Genomic DNA, 26,852 nt, shown 5'->3' on the forward strand with positions numbered 1-26,852 from the left:
ACATGACGTTCGGAGAATGTCTGAGCCTGGGAGTCCACCAGGTAGGGGTAGTAGATGCCCCTGAGCAGGGCCTGGTAAACAGATTCTGTTCACAAATCCTCATGTGGAATTCAGGAGAGCCATTGCTCCTCCTCCCAAAGCCCTTTAAATTATCTTTTAAAATGTTATTATTATTATTATTATTATTATTATTATTATTATTGTGTATGCGAGAGTGTGGATACGCACTGTGGAGGCCAGAGTACAACTTTCTCAAGAACCTTCTTTGTCCTCCAGCAGGTTCTGGGGATTGAACTCAGGTCATCAAGTTTATACAAGTTTCACCTATTGAGCCTTCTCATCGATCTAATAAGTCATATTTACTTTTCTTTAAATTTTTTCAACTTTTACATTGTCCATCATCAGACTTTCATGGCAGGTAGAAAAGTTAGCAAGCAATAAAGTGGCCTCTGGCATACTGTCCAATAAACTTGTGACTGGTTCACCAGAATATTCCAGCGACATCTGAATTTGTTTATCCCCGCCAAACCTCACTGGCATATCACCCAGTGCTTTCTCAGAAAAACTCCGATGTCATCAGTGACCTTCAGTTCAGATTATGGTAGCCATTTTCATCAGGAAAACAGTATATATTGCCCGCGGTTTCCGAATCTCATTACCTGCACAGTGGAGGGTGCAGGGAACTTACCTGGAGCCCGGTGGATAATGTCACATCTCGGTGAACCTTTGGGATAAGGCTGCAGGTGTCTGAGGCATTGTGGAAGATGGGATGCAGCAGTGCAAGCTGGGAAGGTCATCCAGTCCTGAGGTCCCCAGGCCAGCACCACAGGGTGACAGATACCCCAGGAAGGGGCTGGGAGGTTGGTGTAAGGAGGTGGGCCCATTCTAGCCCAGTCACCTCTCCCAGAAACTGGGGAGTGGGGTGTGAGGGGCTAGGGAGTTGATTAGAACCACAAGCAAGGGGTCAGGAGCCATTGGCCCACTCCATGTAAGGAAGAGAAGGCAATGGAAGGAGCTGTTGGCAGCTCAGGAGGGTTAGTACCCCACTCATGCGTGCAGTGAAGGACGTCTGAGACATACGGCCAGGAAAGAAGGGGGAGCGGGAAGTGGGAAGATGCAAGTGGGAGGAACTGACTACCACTCTTACCCTGTAGGGGCAGTAGCCACACCAACTGGCTGATGGGCAAAGCCAGGAGGTGAGGTGGGGGAGGAGGGTGCTGGGGCAAAAGTATATGTGGAGTCTGCACCTAGGGCATCTGGGGGTTTGGGGGAGATCCACTCAGTCCCTTCTCACCCGCAGCCACTCACCACCATCCATTGTACACACCCTCACATGCACAGGCACACACTCAAGGCAGGCACATATACTAACATCCACATATGCACACACACATACACACACACACACACACACACACACACACACACACACACACACACATCTTCACAACTCACATAGACTGGGGCCCCGGCATGCTGAGACCCCTGATGGGAGCTCAGTGCCCACCTGAACCTAACACATGGACCAGTGGGCATGTGAGCTTATTTATGTCCTGCCCTGTGAATGCCCAAGAAACGGGTAAAGAGGTGGCGGGATAGACCCCAGCCAAGGCTCCCAAGTAGCAAAACCTCCAGAAGAGGCACACTCATAAGCTTCATGAGCACAGGGTTTGTGAGCCATAAGGCCCAGGCTTTCAGAGGGATCACAATGATTCTAATAAGTAGAGCGAGGATAGGACATTAATCTGAAGCCCACATCAGCAAGGAAAAGGATTGTACTCCCACTAGAGTCACCTGGAAATATGTGGCTTGGTCCTGACACATTCTCTCGGAGATCAGGGTCTCTGTCTATGATACACATGCACACGCACACGCACATGCACACAGACACACGCACACATGCACACACATGCATACACGCACTTGCACAACTCCACTCATACTTTCCACCATCAACCAACACCATGCAAACAATAAAGTGCTTTTTAAAGTGCAGGTATATAGACAGTGATTTGTGATAACACCACCTCCCGCCCCCCGCCCAGCACCCACCTCCATGCCCAGGTCCCCGGACCAAGCTTGCTGACTACCCTCCCCCCAAGTGGACCCACCTTACTACCTAGCCACACTCTGGAATGTCACCTGCACACAGAAGGTGTCAATACCTGCCAGGCTGAACTAAGCTAGCATCAAACTCTAAAAATCTTGTCTAGGATGATTCATGGGAGTGGGGAGGGGGACCTGGGGCTTGAGAGAGTCAGCTGTGAAATCTTGGGGTGTCTAGGACCCTACCACCAGCACATGATCCTAACCAGTGTCTTCGTAGGACACTCAGGGGCTCCCTCCTTTGTGGAATTCAGCCTGTCTTTTACTGACTGGCCTCTCCATCCCCTGGGCCACTTATGGTTCCAGCCTCTGCGAGGGTCTTTCTAGAAATCTCTATCAGACTTCCACATCCCCAAATAAGACACTCTGAGGGAGAGGTGGGTATGGGATCTGGGACTGAGTCCAACATACATTGCAAATGGGAGGACAGACAATTAGAAATATCAACTATGAAAGCTGGCACGTGAAGACTTCTGGGGGTAAAGCTTCTGACTGACTGCCTACCCGCCCTGTCCCACTCCAGCTCAGCCTCTGTAATGGCAGCTGCCAGTGAGGACAAGAGGAAAATTACAGTCATCTGGAGAAAACTGTGACCCAAGCATATCCAAGCCACAAGCCCTCCACGCTGAGCTGAGAGTATCAGAGACGCTCCTCCTTAAGAGGGACAGAGACTATGATTTCCCTCTCCTGCAGTCATCATCCACTTCCCTGCCTCTGGTTCCTTTTGTCCACTGGCTGTCACTGACAAAGTTCAGCATGCCTTGGTGATGGTCAACTGGACCACACCACTTGACTCTGAATGCTAAGAGTTATAGAATCAGGTGGATGGAGAGGACACAGACAGGTGACCCTGCAGCAGCCTGGAAAAGAAGAAATGGAGTAATGGGGGAAACTGAGGCTAGAGGGATAAACTGCATCTGAGCAAATACCCAGTAGTACCTAGACAGGAAGAAAGGGCATTACTCTCTTTAGTTCTTTCCTTTCTCTCTCACTCTCTCTCCCTTACTTTGGGTGTCAGACTAGTGCTAGAACCCAGGACCTCACACAGGCTAGGCAAATACTCCACTACGTAAGCTATGCCCAAGCACCCGCGTCTACCTCAAGTCCGAAGCTGTGTCCCCTGGTCTTGGAGTCTGTGCTGTTCTTGGCACCACCACATTCTGTCCAAGCCTTGCGCGTACAGCTGAGGAGTGGCCTCTCTGAAGATTTGCTAATTCTTCATAGCGCCGAGTTGGGTTCACCAGTCCTTCAGTTGGCTTCAAAATCTGTTGTAGACACGTCTAGGAACTCGGCAATCAGCAGGAACAGGATGAGACAGTCCTTGAAGATGGTATTGCTCCTTCCTTCCATCGCAGCTCTAGAATGCCAGGTTAAGTTCATCAGGTTAGGTTCTTGTGTGCGCAGTCCAAATTCAACCGAATGTCCAGGAAGCATCACAAAATGATGGTAGCATCATCAGGGTGTGTCTCAGGAACTCTGGCTAGCTGCTTCCTTTCTTCCACACTCCAGGTAAATAAAGAGTCCTTTGGGGAGATACGCTGATGGAACCATGTAGGAATAGTGTAACTGATGAGATCAAGTCTTCAGAAGCCTCGGTGGCTAGGCTGTTCAGTTGGCCTGTCCAGAATGACCTTTAAAGGTTCCTCCTCAAAGTGCCTCCATCCCTTGTCATGGACTGGAGCCCTCCATGATGCTTTTGCAGTTTCTGAATAAGTCACTATATTTTCTCTTACTTGTTTGTCATCTCTCAAGCTCAGTGAACAGTATGGGGTCAACCGTGTTCTTTGAGGACAAAAGATGCTAACAAGAAGTCCAAGGCAAGAGTTCAGCCCCAAATCTAGCCTCATCTGGTATGTCAGTGTCCATGCCTCCAAATATTTGGGGATCTCCTTTGTGGCTGATGCAGTCTTTAGAGTCATCACAATGGTCTTCGCCTGGTCCCAGCCTCAAATTCACTGAACTTCTATTGCTGAAAGGAGGGCAGCCCTTTCTAACCAGCTCTGAGGTCACAGCTTGACACCAGGACACAGAGTGGGCGTTTAGCACCTTGCACTGGGAGAGGAGCTAAGCCGCAGAAACTAGCTTGGGTTACATTCCATGGTCCAGCCAACTTGGCATTCCTGTGGGGTCAAGGCTGGTGTATGTTCAGCCATGAGCACAGCACATCTAAAAAGCATAAAACTGTACTTTTCTGTGGCATTACACACTGTTCGGCAAGCATCACTGAATGCTCCTTATTAGCACTCCATGATATCAGCTGTCATGTTCTTAAAACACTTGGCTCTGCTACTATGAGTCCCTTTTCCACATCCCTTCTTCTGTAACTTTGGAAGTGTCTTTCACGTTAGTATCACTGAATGCCACGGGTCACAAGAAAAGCACTGTTGTCTGCCCTCTCCAGTCTTAAGTCAAACTTTGGACACTCTCAGCCCTGTCCCAGTAAAGCACACAGTCTCCAAGATTTTTTTCCTCCAATTCCAGATATCTGAGGTTTTTCTGCAAAATTGAAGCTTGACTTTCAGCTCTAGAACACCAAAGATGTCTCTTCTTCTGGATAGATCATCCACTTTAGAACATCACAAAGGTCTCTCTTTCTGGATATTGGAACTCTATCAGAAGCTAACGATTGAATCTCCACTCTATAACAACAAAGAGGTCTCTTTCTGCGCATATCTGAACTTCACCAGAGCTCTATCTTTAGAACAATATGGAGTTCTCTGCTTCTAAACACCTGAGCTCTACTAGATATTGGAATGAAATTCTAGATTGAGAAAATCAACAAAGTCTCTCTTTCTAGACACTTGAGCTTCTCTGATGATGGTCTGGATTCTTGGCATTAGCACATGAAAATGAGCCACATTCCTGGACCTCTGGTCATCACTATAGACTGGACTGTAGATCTTGTTGAAGAGCACCAAGGAGGTTTCAGTGTCTAAGTTTCAGAAACTTGAGCTGGGATTCTAGTTCTAGAACTCTGAGGACCCTCTTTCTAGACTTCTCTGTTTCATCAAAGAATGAAAGTACAGTCTTTATTCTAGAACATCAGGAAGGCTCCCCTTTCTGGACATCAAAGGCTGAAGGTGGTGTCCTGCTTCTAGCACATGATGGAAGGTCGTTCTTTTTGAACATCTGGACATCAAAGGCTGGAGATGGAGTTCTGGTCCTAGAACATTGTGGAGATACCTCTTTCTGGACATCTGGTCATGAAAGGCTAAATGCAGAGTCTTTGTTCTAGAACATCATGGAGGTCTCCCTTGATCTAAGACGTCTCAGTTTCACCAAATGTTTGAGACAGAGTCCTGGTTCTAGAACATTGTGGAGACCCCTCTTTCTGGACATCTGAACATCAAAGGCTAAAGGTACAGTCCTGGTTCTAGAACATCATGGAGGTCACACTTGACCTAAGACATCTGAGTTTCACCAAATGTTCGAGACAGAGTCCTGGTTCTAGAACATTGTGGAGACCCCTCTTTCTGGACATCTGAACATCATCAAAGGCTAAAAGTAGAGTCCTGGTTCTAGAACACGATGAAGAATGCCACTTCTAGACACCTAAGCTTCACTGGAAATGAGGCATAAAAGGCTGAAGGTGAAGTCTTGGTTCTAAAAATCACAGAAGAACATCATGGAGTTTCACCAAATGCTGGAGGTCAAGTCCTGGTTCTAGAACATCGGAGAGGTCCCTCTTTCTGGACATCTAAGTTTCATCAAGGAGTAAAGGTGAAGTTCTTGCTCTAGAGCATTCATCTTTCTGAGCATCACTCAAGATGCGAGCCTAACTATTAGCTTTAGAGAGTCAAGAGAGCCAGGCCTGGACAGCTGAACAGAGAGAGATGGAGTCAAAGAGGTCCTTTTTTCTGCATGTATAAGCCTCACTGGAGTCTTAAACCACAGTCTTAGGTCTAGAAAATGGTGGTGGTTGCTCTGAGCGTCTTCAAAAGTGACAGATGGCATGATGGCTCTATATTGTCAATTATGTTCATTTCTCTGGGACATTTGAGCTTTGTGAGAGACTCAAGTTGGATCCTCAGCTCACGAACCTCAAATAGGTCCTACTGTCCAAATATTTGTGCTTTACTGGAGACTGGAGCTGGGCTTCAGGTCTAGAATATGAAGGAGGTTCTTTGGAAATCTGAGTTTCATTAGAGGCTACAGCTGGAGCTTGGCACCAAGAAGGTCAAGGAAGTCCCTCTTTCTGGACTTGTGGGCTCTACTGGACACAAGAGCTAGAGTTAGAGACCCATCTCTAGGAAAAAATCAAAAAAGTTCCTCCTTCTGGGTCTCTGAGATCCATCAGAGGCTAACACTGGGCTTTGAGCTCTGAGATACCAAAAGAAGACCTCATCCTTAATGTCCAAAGTCTGTCAGAGACTGCGGTTAGCATCCTGGTTCAGTGACCTCAGCAGATTCCTTATTCTGTATGTCTAAACATCAGAGGCTTGGGACTCAGCTGGACTATAGAGGCAGGCCTTCACTTAGAGACTCTGACAAAACTTGAGGCTTGCTGAAAGATGAGGGGTTTTATCTGGAACATCGAGGAAGTCTTTATTCTGGACGTGTGGGCTCCATCAGAGGCTGGAGTGGAAGTCTTTTATATGGAGCATGATTAGGGCATTCATTCTAGACGCCTGGACTTCATAGGAAGGCTTTGATCACCAAAGAAAGGGATCTTCTGGACTCTTGGATTCTCTTGGCTGGGCACAACTTCTGAAGGCACGTCTTTTCACTGCTGTTTGCACTGTTACTCGTAAACCACTCATGCCATAGTGTCCATCCATGGCTGGTATTGGTTCTTCTGGGCTGGGTTGTGGCCAGTTCTTCAAGGTGGTGCTTTCAGCAGAGAGCCCGTAGTTGGTCCTGTGTACTTGCAGTTGCATTTGACTGAAGAACTCTCAACTCACTTCTCTGTGAGAATGAGGAGGTGGAGAAAAGAGGGAAGACAAGAGGAGGGAGGAAGACAAGGAAGAGAAGGAAGAGGAGAAGGAGGAGAAGAAGAAAGAGGAAGAAGAATAATTGAAAGAAGGAAAAGGAAAGATGCATAGGGAAGAGGCAGAGGGAGAAGAAAGAAATTGGAAGAAGGACAAAGAGGGAAGAGGAAGGAAGAGAAAGGGAGGTGGTGGAAATAGTGGCAGCAGCAAAGGCAGTGATCATAGTAGATGTTGGTCGTCATGTGGCAACGGTGGTGGTGGTAGCCGTGTAGCAGCTTTGGTGGTGGTAGGCGTGTGGCAGCTGTGGTGGTTACGGCCATCATCTTCTTGGTTGGGATGATGTTCATGTCATCTGCTCTAGAAGAGCCAGGATCTACCAGCATTCAACTCTATTTCCCCTTCCACTTGCTCCCGACTCCCTCCTCTCAGGCCCAGACTGCTCAGACAGCCTAACTGTCCATCCCCCCACCCCCAGCCCCCTCAGAAGTCATGAGGGTAGGGTTAACATCCCCACACTCAACCAGCATACCTGCTGCCAGGCAAAGGAATGTCTGAGCACTCACAGAGTCCCACTCAGGAACCACTTTTGTAGAAACTGTGTTGGCCCAGCATCTGGGTCATGATGACTTCTCAGCTAGGGCCCTGGCATGGCCCCGGAGAATGTGGAGGGCAAGGGGGTGCACAGAACTCAGCCCCGGAGCAACATTTTCTCTGGAGCTCCAAGGACCGGAGCTGTGAGCCCCTTAGGCTCCAAAGCCAGACCTCCCACATCTCTTGCTTGATCTCCTTTCCGGAAGGAAACTGACATGCTGAACGCAGGAGGCCCTTCATCAGGCCCCAGTGCATCATCACATCAGGCAGCACAAAGGTGATTTAAGGCATTGGAGGCAGTTCCTCTGCCCCATTACACTGCAAAAGGAAGCCCCAGCAAGACACCCGCCCTTCCTTGTATTAGTAGCACACCCATCACTGTTTTAGTTAAGACAAGAAACATTTATTGAGAGCACCATGAGCCGCCAGGCCCCATGCTTCTAAGCACATTGCAGCTGCCTCACAACAGCCCTGTGAGGTGGGAGTTGGAGCCCATTGCACAGCTGTGGACTCAACAGCTTCCCCCCCCCCCCAAGTCTCAGGGTCCATGGGCAGGGATCAAGGCCATATGCCTGACCCCAAAGTCAGCGCAGTTCATCAGTCAGTAGGTGGGTCTCTCTACACAAGGGGAGGCCCAGGTCCAGAGTCTTGGGTCCAGCATGTCCCACAGGAAATGTGCAAGGCGTCCCCGGGGCTGTGGAGGCCGAGAGAGACACAGCTGCAGATGAAGACCACCTGCTCCCTATCCCAGTGGCTGACAAGAGTTCTTGTCACCAGGCAGGCTACAGACTGGAGGGGACCACCCAACCCTATGCTCAGAAAGCCTAAGCTCTGGGCAGCTATGGGGGTGGGACAACACCTAGCCACCAGCTCCTGCCCTCACTAATGCATTCTACACTGCATCTTTTTCACACCACCCACACGTCTTCTAGCCAACTCACCCTCTATTAAACTTTGGTGGTTTTTCAAAGGCATCAGCTGTGCCCCATTGGAGGGGATCTTCTAAATATTCTCCCAAGTCTGTCTCCCACTTGTACCTCAATGTCCCCCAACAAAACTACTGAATCTTAAACATTGCCTCCGTCTATGTTTCTCCAGAGCTGGGTAGGTGCTACCCCTCCAGCCCTCCACTCTGCCAGAGTTTCACATGGGCTTAGACACCAGAGCACATGTGGACCTGGTACCTATGGCCACCTCCATAGCTGCCAGTGTGGGATAGGAGACAGGAGCACTTGCATACCAAGCAACCAAACACTCATTTTCACACAAATAAGCTCACTGAATCTCCCAATAACCACACCAGGCGGGTTTGATTATTTCAAGCTTAGGACAAACAGCCAAAGCCACATGGTCAGCAAGGGCATAAGACAGACTAGAACCCAGACCCTGACTCTCATGAGCAACCATAGATGGGCCCCTGGCCATCCCATAAGATATCACCAGTGATACCCTTTTGTGCAAGAGGGGAAACTGAGGCTTAGGATGGTTCTGGTAATCTGCTCAAGGTTCAGTTAGTTAAAGAAAAGAAAAAAGAAAAACAGATCCAAAGCCCAAATGGGCAAGACCCTTGGAACCCCACCCATACCCATGTGCCCAAGGAATGCTCTAGAGAAAATAAGAAACCAAGGTCTGGGTTCCAAACTCCTCTATCCTCATTCTTCTGGGTGCTCATGGCTGTGCCCCAAACTTCACAAGTTACTTAAAAGTCATTGCTGATTGTCACTAATGGTAGGGACAAAGGCTTTTGGGGAAGAGGGCCTTGGAGAGGATATGGGCACAGCCAAGTCCTCCCTAGAATTTGGGAACTGCCAAACCAATCCTTTTCAGAATCACTCATGCCAAAACATCAATGAGGACATTCTAGACACACAAAAAAAGTTTTATTCTAGACATAAGTATCTCCCAAACTGTGTTTCCACCAGGAGGGACCTCCTGTGGCTGACTAGATTCCAGGGAAAGGTCTGAAGGCTTCTGTAGACTTTGTGGGGAGACTCCCTTACAGAAAGACCTCCCAGCCATCCACTCATCCACATCCGCTTAGCACTCCCCACATCCTCCTTCATGGAGCAAGTGTTAGGCACCCATGAGTGACAGGGTGACTGACACTGGACTAGAGCATGCCCAAACCTTGGAGTTTAATCTACACATCTCTTATTTGCCAGGCTCCAGGCATGCCTTTTTTTGCCTTTAAGGGACACAAGCTACCTAACAGAATGACCTATAAACCAGGTACCCAGACAAAGACTCAAAATCATCTGAGCAAAGGGTCCGATCTACCTTTCCCTATATGATACCACAGAGCACGGAAGCAAAGCTTCCAACAAGTTGTCAACGCCAGGAGATGGACAGGAAGGGCCACGCTGCAGGGCCCTGAACACAGCCTGAGGGAGGCAGAATCGAGATCTTGGCAGTGGCTGTGATAGGTACAAAAACACGGTGATCAGAGGGAACAATGAAAGCACAAGCTCCTGCGCCCACAGGACACAGTGACAACACCAAGGGCATAAGGGCAACCAGGGCTGAGACACTAGGGCTTTGAAAGCCAGAGACAACATTAAAAAAAAAACTGAGAGGGGGTGGAGCTTCTGTGGAGTGGGAATGGAGAGACAGAAAGAGAGAGAGAGACAGAGACAGAGAGAGAGAGAGAGAGAGAGAGAGAGAGAGAGAGAAGAGAGAGAAGAGAGAGACAGAGACAGAGAGACAGAGACAGAGACAGAGAGACAGAGACAGAGACAGAGAGAGAGACAGAGACAGAGACAGAGACAGAGAGAGAGAGAGAGACAGAGAGAGAGAGAGAGAGAGACAGACAGAGAGAGAGAGAGAGAGAGAGACAGAGACAGAGACAGAGAGACAGAGAGAGAGAGACAGAGACAGAGACAGAGAGACAGAGACAGAGACAGAGAGAGAGAGGGAACATACATAGAATTCTACTCTCCCAGATACACTGGACAGGGTGGGGGATGGAATTCAACAACAAGGAAAGGCTCTAGTAAGAAATGAGCCAAGATCCCAGCCAGATGACCAGGCCACTGTGGGACCAGGAGACCTGGAAGGATGCGGCCTCCCCACTCCTCCCTTCGTGCCTCACCCTACCAGGAAACTAGTAGGTGGACAGTGGGGTACCTGTGGCATAGAGACCATTGTGAGTGCATGCCAGGGCCAGACAGGGGTGAACCTGAGAAACGTGGCTTACTGAGGCTTTGTTTGGTGGAGCGGAAAGATTTATTCACACAGGACTGTGAATACTGTGCCCATCTACAAAATGGGACCATGCTGAGGACAGCAGGGAAGTGTGCATATGAGACCTAAGCTGGGTTGGATATAGGGGAAACTAAATTTACACATCTCCTGGCAGGGGAAGAATGGGGAGGGAGGAAGGAGATCAAGCCACACAAGCCGATCAGCTAAGAGTGGAAGAAGGCATCAAAAAGGCCTCAAAGGTGCCATTACTTCAAAGCCTGTCTATTGACCCTTGGTTCCTGCCACTGGCCCAGGGGCATATATTCACACACAGAGACACAAGCTTGCAGAAGCATTTCCCAGGACACATCACCCTTCATAGTACCCAAAAGCACAGTGGGCAAGCCTGCTTTTGCCTGTGCCCATAAGCAGCAGCAGCAGCAGCAGCAACAGCACCAGCAGCAACACCATGATGGTACGGGACGGGTGGGGAACCACAGAGGAATGTAGGCGCCAGCATGTATGAGCCACACGAGCATTTAGCCTAGACCACACAGCCAGCCACTAACAGCCCACTTTGCACACTGCATCAACTGTTGGAAATACGACCTCAGCTTAAAGTCCACACTGGCTCTTTATTCAGTGACTACTGACGACGACATAGCTCATGAGTTTAAGCCAACCCCATCAGGCCACCATTCTGGTGACAGCCAGCCTGTACATCACACTTTTATCGTGGCTTAGCCCTTGTCCCTCACAACAACCCTGTGAGGTAGGCTTTCTAGTGACACACACCTGAGAGAGAAGAAAAAAAAAAAAAAGACCATGAGCCAGAGGAGTAGAGAGACTCATACAGTTCAGTGGCCCTGCCAGATGACACCTGGGTAAATTCTAAAAGAAAAAAGACTCTCACCGGAAAGTGGAAGGTCCTTTACTTAGCACGTAAAACAACGAGATACTGTGCAAAAGTCCACTACAACACAACAGTGGTTAGTTAACAGGTTAGGAAAGAGAGAAATACAATGAGATCATTTGATGTGCATTCCAATACATTCTCCATTACAACCCTCTCTATGAGATCACAAACATCAGCCCCATCTGTCTACTCAGACACAACTGAGGAAGCTAAGTGGGCCCCTACCCCTGGCCAGGCACTGTGATAAGCACTAGAGGCCAGGCAGTGTGGCCTGATGTTAGTGGGAGGGAAGACACTGAGAAAGGGACAGTGGTGTCTGGCAGACCGTGCCAAATACTCTCCTGGGTAGAGCCTTTTGGAAAGGGATATAACTAGGTGCTATATACAGGCCTGACTCAGGGGCATGGTCCTCAGTCAGAGAACTAGAGGCACCCCCAACCTCTCGAAGAGGTGGGTGTGGATGTGTCCGAGGGGGGAGGGAGGGCAGAGGTACTACCTAAAGAGTCCCCCTACCCATGGTGTGAAAGTCCCTAGTCTGCATGAAAATAACACACCAATTTAGCATTTACCCTTTGATCAGAAACAAAACCAAACCATCCTGGAGCAAGGCTACCCCCACCCCAGAGCAAGGGTTCCCACTGCTCTGGCACACCCCCAGGGACACATACACTGCCTTCTAGAGTCACAGTCAGAAGTGTCCAGTTACAGCAAGCTTCACAACAGCCCTGAGTGGTGGGCACCATAGTCCCCACCACCAAAGTAGACAGCCTCAAGTTCTCAGATAAGATCATTACACAATTTGTCCAGCTCCAGGTCCTGGCTTTACCGATATCTACTCACTCTGGTGTGAGACACGGAATTTAGAAGAGGCCTGTGCCTCTACCCCTCCACAGCAGAAATGCTGGAGGAAGGTCTCCCCTGGCTTGGGACCCCCTCAAATACACGGGGCTGAGCACAGGGTTTTACAAAGTGCCCTGTGCCTTGCCTACCCTGGTCTGTGAATGGATTGTTCAGAAGGGACCCTGGGGTATAATCCCTGTCACCTGTACAAGCAACCATCTCCTGCAATTTTGTCTAAAAAGGAGCCGAGCATTAGCCGAGCTCAAAAGTGACCAGAATGACTCTCAGATCGTTCCTGCAGAAGATCAGGGTGTCTCAAAGACTTGAAAGCCTGCTCGCAGCCAGAGCTTGCTATTCAGTGCTTCGTCCACTCCCCATTGGGCCTCTTAAGGATCTGAGCTATGATTTTTGAGCACCCAGAGAACACAGTTTGCTGATTATTAATCAACCTAGTTTTGTGAGGAACAAAGTTGGAGAGAGCAATCAAGCTTGCAATAGAACTCAGACCTTAAGTCTGAATTGAAATCAAGGAGCTCGCCTTATTAGACACACAAACATGGCTTCTTTACCAATGTCCCTATCTTTTCTTTCCAAGGGCAGTGGTGGAACGTGTCCCGGTGGGCCGGCTCTAGTATAGCACTAGCTAATTTTTAAAGATGCTTGCAGACTGTAAGAGAATGAATGAAAGGGTGAAAGAACACGCACATGAGTTACAACCACTGCCATCTGGTGGGGTAAATTGCAAGGCTGAAGGCAAAGCTCATGACAGGGACCATGCACCAGGCAGGGTGAAGCCCGAGGAGGCAGCTCTGCTTATGGTAAGCGAGGCCAACCTCCTGGATCAAGGTACAGGTGTGTGATGTGTGAGAAGCGTCATGGAGAAAAAGCTGTGGTGATGGGATCCAGCTGGGACGTGCTCGTGACCTAGGAGTTGGGGACTACGGAAGGGGGTGTTGCTTCATGACCACAGCCCATGGTGCCACACAGCTTGCCCAAGGTGAAAAGGTTTGCTTTCAGGAGAGGGAGGGGCTCAAAGCACCAGGTCAAGTGATGGAGGCCCAATGCATGGATGGATGGATAGATGGATGGATGGATGAGTGGGTGGGTGGGTAAATGGATGGGTGGATGGCTGAGTGAGTTGGTAGATGGAAACGTGGGTGAATGGATGGGTGGGTGGGTGGATAGATGCATGGATGGGTGGATTGATGGATGGATGGATGGGTGGATGCATGGATGGGTGGGTGGGTGGTGGATGGATGGGTGGGTGGATGGATGGATGGGTGGGTGGGTGGTGGATGGATGGGTGGGTGGTGGATGGATGGGTGGGTGGATGGATGGATGGGTGGGTGGGTGGTGGATGGATGGGTGGGTGGGTGGAAGAATTAAAGTCATGTTGAAAATCACCACTGGCTTCCCAAGCTTTATGTTGAGATAAGCATGGGGTGAGAGGGTTGAATACAGGCAGACACGCTAAGTGCTATAGTAGAGGGGTGGGAGGATGTTCTGGAAGGCAGGGATGAGCTCTCCTTGAGTACACACACTCCCTACCCAAATGGCAGTAACTACCCTGTAACGAGGTGAAGGGAAGAGCAGAGACCCCAGGATGGCCTTGCTCCCAGGACTAAACCTGAGGCAGTTTCATATCAGTCCTGGACTGAATTTCCCATCCATTACGAAAAGGCCACAACGGCCACTGAGGCACAAATGCAGGCCAGAGCTAAGGGATGTGTGCAGATGCATGACAGAACACTAAGAACCAGTTCCTATGACAACTGGTTCCATGGTCTACACACCTAGAATACGAGCATAGGCGGCTATGTTGTCCATCACTGAGGAAGACAAGATGGAAGGCTGCCAAAGCACAAGAGGTACATGGAACAGGTCAGAGTCCATAAACTGTAAAGGCATGGTGTACCTTGATGCAAGCCTAAAAACGTCCCCTACCTGCTGGTGAAAGATATTACCCCTCCCATTTCCCAGGGAAAGTAAATTCTAAAGTCAGACTGACCCGGAAGGTCAGCTGGTCCTCCCACACTATTCTGTAAATGTTTGAGAATGGCCCTCTCCTGACAGGGTCGCCACCAGAGATAAAAGGCCCTTGCCTAACCTAAGGACATCCTTGACCAATATACGTAAGAAGCCATGACCCCCTGGACTTGGACAAACAGTTCACAGAAGATAAGATACAGTTTGTTAACAAACATGTGTGGAAAGTATTCGGCCTTCGTTAGTAATTAGAATAGGTTTTTAAAACACATGCGGAAGCATTTTTAACAGAGGGAAAAATTAGCAGATATCTTAAACACTAATAGATCACCTTAAGTACAAATACATCAATGGCATGATAAAATACTGTAAAGCCTCCTGAACTCAATCAACAGCCATACAGACACCCCTAACCTTTCATCCAGGAAGTTCAAACACAGAGAACCCATTCATTCATTCATCCACTCACTAATCCAGTCATCTGCCTGCCAACCGCTCAAACACCCTTGTCATTCGTACCTATCCACCCTTCTGCACACACACAACAAACATTCACATACATCCTACAAGAGATACGGAACTCAGCTCCACAAGCTCCTTGCCCTGGGTGGGCTCACAGTCTAGCAGAAGAAAGCACCATGGGTGGGGTCGGGGAAAGGCCATGGTAAGAATTAGATGTGCAGATGTGCTAGGGATGGCTGGAGAAGATGGTCATGCAAAGCCACTGGTTGAGATGGTATTTGTAATGTGAAAAAGGAGATGAGCATGCACCAGCCACAGTCACATGAGTAGATGATGCCACAGCCATTCAGTGGAAACACAAGCAGGTGAGAGAGACTATGGAGTAAAGGAAACATGGACAACAAGACGTTGATGGCAACAGACAGGAAGCAACAACTAAAAGTAAACAATGCCAATGGGGCTTTATTTAAAAAAAAAAAAAAGGATGTTCATTAAAAGAAAAAAAAAAGCTGTGCTCATAAGACAAAAATTCGGAAGACAGGACAAAAAAATGGAGCACATGAAGGGTAGAGTGGGGCATGTTTTCCTCTGCTCTGAGTCACACATCTTTACATCAAAACCTTCACCTCACCAAACACCAGGGGCTTTGGTCCACCTGCCCCAAGGATGGGTTTGCAAGTTGTGGGGAAACCAAGGAGAGCTGTAGGTCCCAGTATCATCAGAAAAAGGACTTTGTGTAGTGCACGTGTCAACCAAAAGACAAATTTTGCATTGTTTTATGTGAAAGAACTAAGTCTAAGATGGCCCTGAGCAGGCAGAGGTGCTGGGATCCCAACATGGGAACACATGCAGACCACCCTCCCTCCACATATCCCGGGGAACCCTACTGTGACTCTCAGAACCCCTACACTAGATCCAAACAGCTGGGTCTACCCTTCCTTATGTCCAGGGTGACACAGCAGAGTCACCTACCCACGCCCTCATGATTGGGTCCCACTGACCCAAGGTCACCTCCTCCAATCTTCTGCCATGAGTATTGAGACAGGGACCAGCTAGAACCCTACCCCATGCGGCCCCACTGGCTTCCCTCCCGTAGCTTGTATTCTCCTCCCCACCAAACCCCTGCACCTGCCATCTTACAGCCTTGCCTGACTCTAAACACCTGCGTGTGAGTCCCATGCAAAGACTCTTCTGGCCCTTTTTCTTCTGAGCATCTCCACCTGCCCCTCTGATCTCACAGGGTCACTCAGGCTTGCCGGACAATCTTCAGGAGCCAGGTGAGCAGGTGTCCCAGGGATGATAAACGCCGAGGCAGAGCCTGGAGCCCCAGATTCTGAAAGAGGAGGCCAGCAGACCCCTGCGGCCCCAGCTCCACGTCAGGCCCACGTGGCGTTGCTCACGTGGCCCAGACACGTGGTGCTGGGGGCACAGAAGGTGGCTTCGGACACGGGAAGTCCGTGTCTTCCACGAGCGGAGGCTGTTGCCATCTATCCAGGGCCTACACTAAGAAGCAATAAAGCTAGAAGGGGAGGGAGTGCCCATCTTCCATCTTCAGCCAGCTCACTCCAGCACACCCTGCCTACAAATCCTAAAGACTTGAGGGACATCCATCATCCTGGGACCACTATCCCTTGCTGGTGTCTCAGCAGCCTCACCCGCCCCAACCTGCCATGCTATCTTTTTATTGGATCTAGACATGGCTGTCACTAACAGCCACCCCCTCCCTGCTAAAACCCATCTGTCCACCCTGCTCTCGGGTCTGCACATGCTCCCTGGATCCAGCCAAGCTACTCTCCTTCTGCCTGGGCACTTAGTAAGATCTTTGTCTTTTTCTTTTTTCTTTTAATGTCCCCAGTAAGAATTGAGAAGTCAAGGGGGGGGACTGTGACTGTTTTTTAATGGACAGACACAAGCACGCAACACACAACCGTACAAATCTTGTCCACAACAGAGAAAGAAAACTGGACAGAAGGGGGACACCAGAATAAACAGCTCTCCGTGACTCCCCCAGTGGTCCATGGGGGTAAGTAAGAAGACAGTACAACATGCTTTTTAGTGGTTACAGAATACATCATCTTTAAACATTCTGGGAAGAAGGGCCTTGAAACAGGCTCCAGGGGTGGCATGTCTAGGGGCTGGGACCCAGGATCATGTCTGAGAGCTCAGGCTGAGTTACACATGCCTAGAGCCCTGAGCTGACATAAGCTTGAGCTCAGAGAGCTGCAAAAGCAAGAACCCAGGTGCTTTGTCCTGGGCTCCTCGGCCCCTGGACTTCCAGGTCACCCCTGTTTTCCCTGCACCAGACCTTGGATGTGGCTCAAACCCAAGATGTTATGCAGCAGGTAAGGCCTCCTGCCCTCTGACCTCTTCCTGCCTTTTGGTTGGCAAAGCCCCCTAGCAAGCAGGCTCACAAGAGATCCTTTCCAAGAGATGGGTCAAGATACCCACTGGGCTTAGCACTCCTTATTCATGCAACAGCCTACAGGGCCTGGGCCTGAGCCTGAGCCCTCTATCCATATATGTGAATAGGTCACAGTGCAGGCATGTGTCCTTGGGCTGAAAATGGGACAGACAGAGTGAAATGGCCCACGCAACCAGGAACTGGCAATGAGGATGGTCCACTACCACGGGACGGCAGCATGGCCCAAGGCTAGGGTCCTTCTCAGCTAGCTGCTCCCAACCAGTAGGCTGTGTGGAAGCAGCTTGTAGTGGGCCAATAGCTCTCCATTAGCAATCTCAGTCAACATAGAGCACACGCAAACTTCTCCCTCTCTTCCACCTCCTCCCTGCCTTACTTCTTGTCCTTGTAGATGCCTGCCATCTTCCCTTCATTCACAAAAGCATTCATTAAGACTTGATTACTTCGGGGACATCAATGAACTATAGTCTCAGATCTTAGAAGCCCTCTCTTTGCAAAGCCCTCTTCTTCTTCTTCTTTTTTTTTTTTTTCTACCCAGGCTGCTTTCATTCCTTTCCTGTCCCCCCCCCACCCCCCATATTTCAGCTCTCTCTACGCCTGACAGTCTCGTTTTTTATAAGCCCGGGGTGTGCAGAATAGAAGAAGGCATACCCAGCCCACCTCGAGCCTTCACGCTGTCTCTCACACTTCTATTCCCTTCCTTGTCTTTCTGCTGCCTTAGTTGGGTTCTTTTTTTTTTTTTTAACTATTAATTTCCTGTGAACATAATTGTATTAGTCAAAGATCCCACGTGTAAGACAAACATCACCTCCCTCGCGTATCTGTGCTTGCAGTCTTCTTCTTCATGTCTGGTCACCTTTTACACTTAAGTATTTGCTGTTATTTATGGCCCTCCACTGTATGTGTTTTATTACAGCAAGGGAAAGTGCAGCCCTGTTTGGGGGCCATAGCGTTCTTCGATTTTTCACGCATTCTCTGAAAGGTGTAATGTATTTATCTATTTAAGGACTATGCATGGGAACTCATTACTATTTCTGTCCAGACAGCCTCTGTTAATTACCCATTTATCATGTTGCTTGTTTTATTATCTTTCTCTCCTTTTTGCATCTTTTATTTTTAATTCTCTCCATTCTCCCTCTCCATAAGAACCTGGGTCTGGATTACCTCATCGATCTTTAGGATTAATGAGACCCTCGTTGCTAATCCTCTGGGATCTTTCTCTTAGGAGGCACCCACATACCGCTTCCTCTCTTTACTACTTCCTCGCTTCGTCCTCTTTCATTTTCTCTTGTTGTGACTTTTGCCTTCTCCCCTTCTCCCTTGCATTTCCTCACTAAGGGACCTCAGGTGCTCAGCGTAAGATGAGCGAAACTCCCTTGGGCAACTCTTTCCTGGCTGCTCTAGCCATTTCCATTTCTAATTCAGTCATTCGTGCGTCCATTCATTCTTTCTGTCACTCTTTTATTTCAATATTTATTCTTTTATTTATGGACCTCAGGTGCACAGATTTAGATTAAGCGCGATCTGAGGGTCCCAAGCCTTCTCCACATGGGTCTGCCTGCAGCTCTTTTGTTCTTTGATTCCTTGTGCTTGACGCTTTGGTTCAGGAGATGGTTAGCTATCTCAAGAGCCCAGTTTTGAATTAATCATAATTCTTGCTGCGCTCTCTCTCTCTCTCTCTCTCTCTCTCTCTCTCTCTCTCTCTCTCTCTCTCTCTCTCATCCCTGTATGACCCTCTCGGGCACATGTCTCCATGTGTATTCAGTTATATCCTCAACCCTTTCACTGTGTCTATCTGTCTGTCTGTCTGTCTCTTTTCTGTACTCCTTGTGTCTTCCTTTGTCTCCCTTGCACACAGCTTGAGTGCAGTGGTGATTTTACTAAATCTCTAGATTTCTTGTTCGTCCTTTCATAGTTGCTCGTAAACTTGAATATTTGCTCTTTCATGCGTGACTCTCTGCTCGTCTACTTAACTCACTCGCCAGATAATATGTATTCGTCACACTTACATACTTGTCTAAGAACTGCATTTTTTTTCTCCTATGTTCATCTAAATTTTTTTTCTACGTCTTTCCTTTTCTCCGCCTTCCAATTTATCTAGTTCTTTGTTCCACCGCCATCATCATCAATAACAACAACAACAATATTTACAACCTCGGGGCCGTCATCCTGTTTCCTGCGTGTGTTCTGCAGGCGGAGATTGAACCCAGAGCTGGGCACATACAATGCTAGGCGACATCTCCACTCCTGAGCTCCACCCCAGCCCAGGGCCTCAATTTTTGAATTAATATGGATGACTTGTGTTAAACAAGCCCCTCTCCTAGACTTAATTGTCCTGCTTATTATCTTCCGCACTTCTTTTCACTCTTCCCCATCTTATTGTTACTTTCTATCACTCTCACTCTTTTATTCTCTGGGAGATCAGATGACCCTGGGGCTCTGCAGCACCCTCCCCCTCAGAGTGAATGCAAATCTTTTCTTTCCTCATTCATTCATTCTCCCCGCACTCGGGCATCCATTCAGTCTTTTTTTTTTTCCCCCCTCTTTTCAATGCTGGTTTCTACACTTCCAGAGGGCAGGTGCACCTAATTGGATACATCATAATCTGCTATTAATGGGCCTCCCCTCCACTGCCCCATTGAGGGCCTCCCCTGACATATTGATGCCTGAAAGGTCTCTTGGTCAGGTGGGTCATTGTCCATCTCAGAAGCACAGATGGGAATTAACCAGTCGCTGACACAGCCTTTCATCCTGTCTCCTAGCAGGGCTCTGTCTTCTGCCTGTATTCATCTACCTATCTGCAAGAGCACTGTTACCTCTCTTCAGGCTTTCTCAGCTGCACCTGCAAACGCCCCTCTACAGCCATCAGCTCCCATCTCTTCCTCTCATTGCACATTCATGCCTACCATCCCTTCCTCCTTCCTGCTTTCTTTCTCTGTTACCATCCAAGCCTCTGCTACTACACTTTGAACCTTAGCTTAACCCTCCCATGAAGCTAGACAGACTCATCTGTCTGTTTCATGGACTTCTCTTTTCCATTCTTTCTAGACTGTCCCTCACTCTGTCTTGTTACAGCACTCTGCGTGTCCTAGCTTTCTCACTTGCTCTCTCTCTCGTCCCCTTGGCACTGAGGAGCCGGGACAAGATTAACTAACCACTAACACCCTGCTACTAACCTAGCTGGGCTCTCTTTGCATGGTCACACATCCCCTCATATATTTTAAGGCATTTTGCTTAATTTAATTTTATTTATTTTTGGTCACATCATCATCCATCTGTTCATATTAAGGGGCCCCAAAACTTTAGTGTTGATTTAGACAGGTTCCACTTCTCCTTCCTTCTTTTATTTAGAGTTTTATTTAGGATTTCTTCTTTAATTAAAAATTTTCTTAGGCCCATAATGACCCAATACCAGTTCATATGTGGCCCTATATATACCTATCAATCCAGCAGCTAACTAATTAATAGGTGGATGGTCTGGGTACCAAAGACACAGAGGACCGGCTGAGTATAACACACACACACCCCCGCCGTGTCGTACTCACTTTGCTTCTATGCCTATTTGTTTCTTTACACCCTGCATGCTTCTTTCATTCATCCGTCTAAACATTTATTATGTAGTGTAACACACACCAGTGAAACAGACTCACAACAAGAAAACCGGAGCACCCGTGCCCTCTTGGCCCCTTCCTACTTCCCACCACCATGTTAACCACCAAAGTATGCAAACCTGCAGCCCAGAAACACACACAAATGGCAGATGTGGGGCAAACACAGCAAATGTTCTTTTATCACCCAACTCTCCCAGGGTTCACCCCTAGACATACAAGGGCCAGATCCAAGGCTGTCCCCGCCCCCCCCCCTCCCCAGACCCCTTGGCAGGGTAGAGACTTCCCCTTCTGCCCCTCTGGGCCCCAGTGAATGGCCATCCCCATGAGAAACCTGTTTCAAGACCCCAGAATACAGAGAGAGACAAACATAGTACGGTCTTCCTGGTGGGAAACGACGGGACAGAGTTCATTTGTAAATAGGTGGCTTTGTCTACAGCAATATAAAAATATTTTGGCCTTTCAAGACAGATACAAAAGAAAGTCCCCATGACCGTCCCCAAGTGTCTCAGCCCTAAACAATAAGGAACTTGAAGAGGTTTAGATGGAAACTTTGAAGACAGAAAACCTGCCCATTATGTTTTCCAGACATTTCCAGGGGGTGAGCTCAGGTCATGGAGGCTTGAAGCCTATTTGAGACGCTGGTCCCTCCGTCTGCATTTTCTCCTCAGCCCTTTGAAGGCCCCAACTCACAAGGGCGCTTCCATCCTAGTTAGTACAAGAGCCAGAGGGAGAGTCTGCAATGAAAGGCCCATTCATTTGGAAAAGAAGAAATTCTTTTGGGGTCCCACACTTGAAGCTGCCTATAGAATTCTTTTGAGACAGAGACAACACAGGGCAGATGGAGGCACCCATCTTACAACACAAGCACCAGGCCAGCCCTCGACTTGGCTCACTGGGCAACCCCCCCCCCCCCCCGCCGCCCCCATCTGCACAGGCTGCAGCTCGCCTGACACTTTGGAGCCTAGCCCCCGCCCCATCAGTGTGCACGCTGTACTCTAGGCACTTACAATTTACAGTTGGAGGGTCCTGAGGGCCTGTGTCCGTGTCCGTGTGTCCAGGGTCCCACGCAGGGTTCAGGGTGATGACTTTGGCTAGAATCAGAAAGCTTGCAGTCACAGGATAGCACCCCACCCGGGACAGCACGAGGAGGGGGCTGGCAGAGGGGGACACCTATGCAAGATGCAAGGACGCCGTAAAGCAGGGACTCTGTCAACTGCAACAAGTGTGAAATCCACGGAAGCAAGCATCTCTCTGTTCAACCCACTCACTCCAGCTCAGACTCTACCAGCTGCCTACGTGGGGATGGAGCAGGTACCAAGGACCCTGGCACTAGACTGCATGGTGGGCTAAGAGCAGCTATGTGGAAAGCACAACTTCAGGACCACTACACCTATAAGATGCAAACTGATACCTAAGTGGGGCACCTTGAAGGCAGGGCACAGGTGGTACCAACAAGAGCCAGCATGAGCCAAAGCTGGACAGAGACCAGGTGACCACAAAAAGGACTGTGCTGCCATATTCAGCATGTGGATGGTGCTTATACCATAGGATTTTTCAGTGGGTAGAGTCTTGACCAACCACTGCACACATATCACACGGGATGACAGAAGACCTCTATGGTACCTGGACAGCCACCTCCGCGCTAACCATGTCACAGGAGTGTAAAAAACCCTGATGAATACCAGCACACTGTGAGATATTCCATAAAAACTCACATCACTAGACAGTTACCAAAGCCAGGAGAAAGTACAACGTAAAGCCAGCCTCGTGGCATGGATTTTTTCTACTATTCACGTGTCAATATTGTCCTACGGCAGATAATAAACACACTGTATGAACACGGGATGCTAATGAAGTGGGAAGGTGCGACTGTGTATAATCTTAATTTTAATTTTATTTCTGAAATAGGCTTCAAACTTGCTATGTCATAGAAAATGGCCTTGAGCTTCAGGCCTTCCTGTTCTGCCTTCCTTAAGTGCTGAGATTTACAGGCAGGTGCCACCACACATGCTTCTATGGGGTGCTGAGGACTGAGCTGTAAGGCTCCTTCCACGCTAGGTAAGCACTCAGCAACATGTTTTAAATGAGTTGATTTTAGCTTCTGGTAAAGGTGAAATAATGTGGCCAAGGGGTGTCTGCCATGCCTAGAAGTGGGGGGTCAGGATGCAAGCAGGAAAATGCTAGGGTCTGTGCCAAACCCCTTGGGCACTCTTTTTTTTTTTTTTTTTTGCTTTGGTTTTCAGTTTTTGGTGACAGAGTTTCTCCCTGTACCCTAGGCTGTCCTGGGGATTGTCGTTAAGTGAGATACATGAAAGCAAGTGACCCAGAGAGGTGAATGGGGAGGCTGGGGGCTCCTGGGAAAATGACAACGAGGGGACGTGAGTGTGGCCGGGGCTCAGGGAGATCAGACTGGGATACAAAAAACACAAGACCTAGGAAACATCTAGCGCAACCTGCCAGACCCCTGTGCTGCTGGCCTTCCAAGAACTCTTACCCTGCCCTTACTTTTACCCTACCCTTCCCCTTACTGCCCATAGACAGATTCTCCCACTGGTACCTTCCATTCTCAGATAGGTCTCTGGCTGAGGCACCCCAAACCCTGCCAGGGCACAGTGAGGACACATTTCTTATTCCCAACCCTTCTCTGGCCTGTGCTCCCCAAACACAACACTGACTTAAAAACAAGTGTTCACAGGACAACCAGAAGATTTGGGTGCCCTGGGGGGGAGGGGAGCAGTTATCTGCTTATCCAATAGCTCAGGACCACTGAACAACCCTCTCCTCAGGAGCCCCGCATGGCTAGGGTGGCCACTCATCATAACCGTGGTCCCTTAGGTGACAGCGAGACTCCAGACCAAGAACACACAGCAAGACCAAAGACGCTGTTGCTTTCTTGCAGGAACATGAGCTGGGGCCTTTGCTCTGCTGCTTCTGTTGTCGTCGATTTTGTTTTTAATGGCAGTGCAGTAATCAGAAGCAGCCCAGGGCATCTGGGTTTTTTCCTGCCTCTCTCCAGGCCCCTGTGGACCCTCAGTGCTCCTGACTCTCCTTAATGAACTCGGCGTGCAGACCCCAGGCTGCTACACTAGCATATAACCCTAGCAAAGTCGTGCCTTGGTTTAAAAGCTGCGTGTACCGGCTCCAGGTCTGTCATGAGGTATTAATGACGCAGTGCGGGGCTGGAATCTTAACAAATGTCAGAAAAGCTGCAGAGATGAGTCACTGTCTAGAGCCAAAGGGAGAAACAAGACCTTATAGAGTCCGCAGGAAACATGTACTTGATGGAAAAGCTTGTAAGTGCATGCACTGAGCTCACGACACACATATAAAGTGCACGGCACTTAGTGCAGCCCCATGGCTCAGCAGAAGTAGAACATTCTAGCTGTGCATCTTGAGTGGGTTTTTTGTTTGTTTGTTTGTCTGTTTTGTTTTTGTTTTTGTTTTTGGTTGTTGTTGCTTTTTAAGTTTCTCTCTTCCAGAGGCACACCAGACCTAACTGATCTAGCTTGTCTTTGGTACAAATATCTTACTGATGTTTCAAACACAGGGGGGGGAAAAGTGCCAAAGGACTATTTTTACTGAAATGTTGATTTCAAGATAGAGTCTGCAGTTACACAAATGATCAGCCTTGCCTGCTTCCTACCTGTTGAGAAAATACTACCCTCTCGCAAGTTCCCCTGACAAATGCAAGCTCTTTGCAGAGCTCATTTCCTGTGCCTTTGTTGAGACCCAGGCCCTGGACATTACGGGCCCATTTATGAAAATGGGGGAGGTAATTGGGACATCTTTTGAAACCATGTCCCGTTCTCTGCGCCGGGGCCCCCATCAGCCCTCTAATTTTCGCTGGTCGGGTTTCAGAGGATGTTTATATGTACCTCTTCCTGGAATTTCACCTCTTTGCTTCAGGAGTGGGCAATTAGAGAGAATTAGGACCTATTTGCTACATGTTTACCCTTAATGGATAGAGGCTGAGGCAGCCTTGGGAACACAGTCTGCCAGTCTAATTGAAGCTGGCAATTTTTTGATTCCTCATTTCAGCTCGCAGGTATTGTAGCAACCAAGGTCAGAAAACAAAAGCTTCAGCCCACCATGGAAATAACGGGTGCAGACTGCCAGAAAAGGCCTGTGAGCTCCTGATTACCACGCTGAGGCCCAGAGACAGAGACGAGTACACAAGTGGGTGGCAGCGGGTGGGTACCACTCACTTTTTTTTACAAGTTGGCATCTTGGTGGCTTCTGCAAATTCTTCCCTGAGTGGGCCAGGATGCCAACAAGGGTGATGCCAAGTGCCTCTTGACCAAAGGGTGGACAGTGACCCACTTGGGACAACACCACTGGGACACACCCTCCTGGCAGGGAAGTCATGGGTCTAGTCTCATTATACAAAGGTTGCTCTCTGGCCCAAAAAGGGTTTCCCAGCTTGGCCCGTGGCATGTTTGTTTGAATAATTCCCTGTAACAAGCAATCCCTTCACCAAAGCACATAGGGCAGCCCTAGGGACCTGCCTCTGGTCTGCACTAAGACCTGTGATCTCCAAAGGCTGTCATTGAGGAACTAGCTAAGGTCTGAGACACGCTGACCATGAGGGTCACTGAGGGACTGGCAATCAGCAGCCCTCACCCAGGGCCGCAGCCAGCTGGAGTGGGACTTTGAAAGTTTGGACTCTCCAGCCCCGTCATCTCTAAAAGAGTAGGCAATAGACATGAGGCCAACACGGACCCTATTCTGCCTGGCATCCTATCATCTCATTTTCTTTTTATCAATCGAAACACCAACACTTGTGCACTGGGACTCCGAAGGCCTCAGATGACTACAGGCCTGCACTCCCCATATTAAGAACGGAGACACATGATGACCCTGAGGGCTGAAGGCAGAGGCTGAGGTTACAACCCCACAGGCAGGGGTACCAAGGCACTGCGTTCAGATACTGGAAGGTCGCTGTCTACCCTGCACCCAAGAACACACTCCATGCTCTGTCCTTTGACCACCTGACAATGTCAAGGAGTAAAAAGGTGCTCTTACCAGAAAGCTAATGGAGTCCCAAAGGGGACAGTCACAGACCTCTGCATTCCCTCCTCTGCTTAAACAGGGGCTGTTTCTAATTACAGAATGGGAACAGTTAGGTCCTGGTCTCATTTTACAGACAGAGAAACTGAGGCTCAGAAACCATCAGTCACAAAGTCACTGGTCATGACTGAGAACCAAGCCTCCTCCTGGCAGGGAGGGATCTTTGCCTGGAGCCAGTTTAGGGCAGTAGTGGAGCAACCCCTGGCAGGGGAGGTCACTCTGACTTCTTTCCTCTCCTTGTTCCTAACCATACACACCCACCACGCCCCAATCCAAATTGAGACCCCCCCACCTCCAGTTTCCTAACCTTGGAGGGATTACTGTCTACCCACGTACAGGATGATCCAGAGAAAGTACTGGAAGGCAAAAGGGCCACACAGCTGTGGTCCCTGGTGGCCAGTGAAGACATGTGCTCACTCTTTGGCCCTTCCACTCTCCTTTTCCCCCAACTTTCCACTCTGGACTATCCCTTGGCCCCACTCTGTCTCTAACACATCTTTTGGGCTTTGGGCCCAGTATGATCAAATTCTTGCCTATAGATCTTATCCCTCTATCCCAAGAGCCATACACACATCTAGCCCTGGGAAGGACAAGCTCCAGGATCCCCAGGGGTCAGACTGTGGATAGCTGGCTACATGGGTCATTATACTACAAGGGTCTGCTCCTACGTCAAACAAACACACACACACACACACACACACACACACACACACACACAGAGAGAGAGAGAGACAGAGAGAGAGAGA

At 48.9% G+C, this 26,852-nt stretch overlaps 1 long non-coding RNA gene across 7 annotated transcripts in view; it reads right to left on the reverse strand.

The window, feature by feature from the left end:
• Window positions 1-8,006: 8,006 nt before the first annotated feature.
• Window positions 8,007-26,852, reverse strand: part of LOC311603596 — a 32,658-nt gene continuing 13,812 nt past the window's right edge. For 4 of the 7 annotated variants that reach the window (XR_014781163.1, XR_014781164.1, XR_014781165.1 and 1 more), the window contains exons 6-7: window positions 22,047-22,130; window positions 11,421-21,773 (exon numbers count right to left, since the gene is read on the reverse strand). This is a non-coding gene — a long non-coding RNA (uncharacterized lncRNA). Of the gene's footprint in view, window positions 8,320-11,420; window positions 21,774-22,046; window positions 22,131-26,852 lie in introns of those variants that run through there. The other 3 variants (XR_014781160.1, XR_014781161.1, XR_014781162.1) reach the window with 3 other exon arrangements.

The sequence above is a fragment of the Acomys minous genome (assembly GCF_964271855.1).
Source record: "Acomys minous genome assembly, chromosome: 8".
In the NCBI taxonomy this organism is placed as follows: Eukaryota; Metazoa; Chordata; class Mammalia; order Rodentia; family Muridae; genus Acomys; species Acomys minous.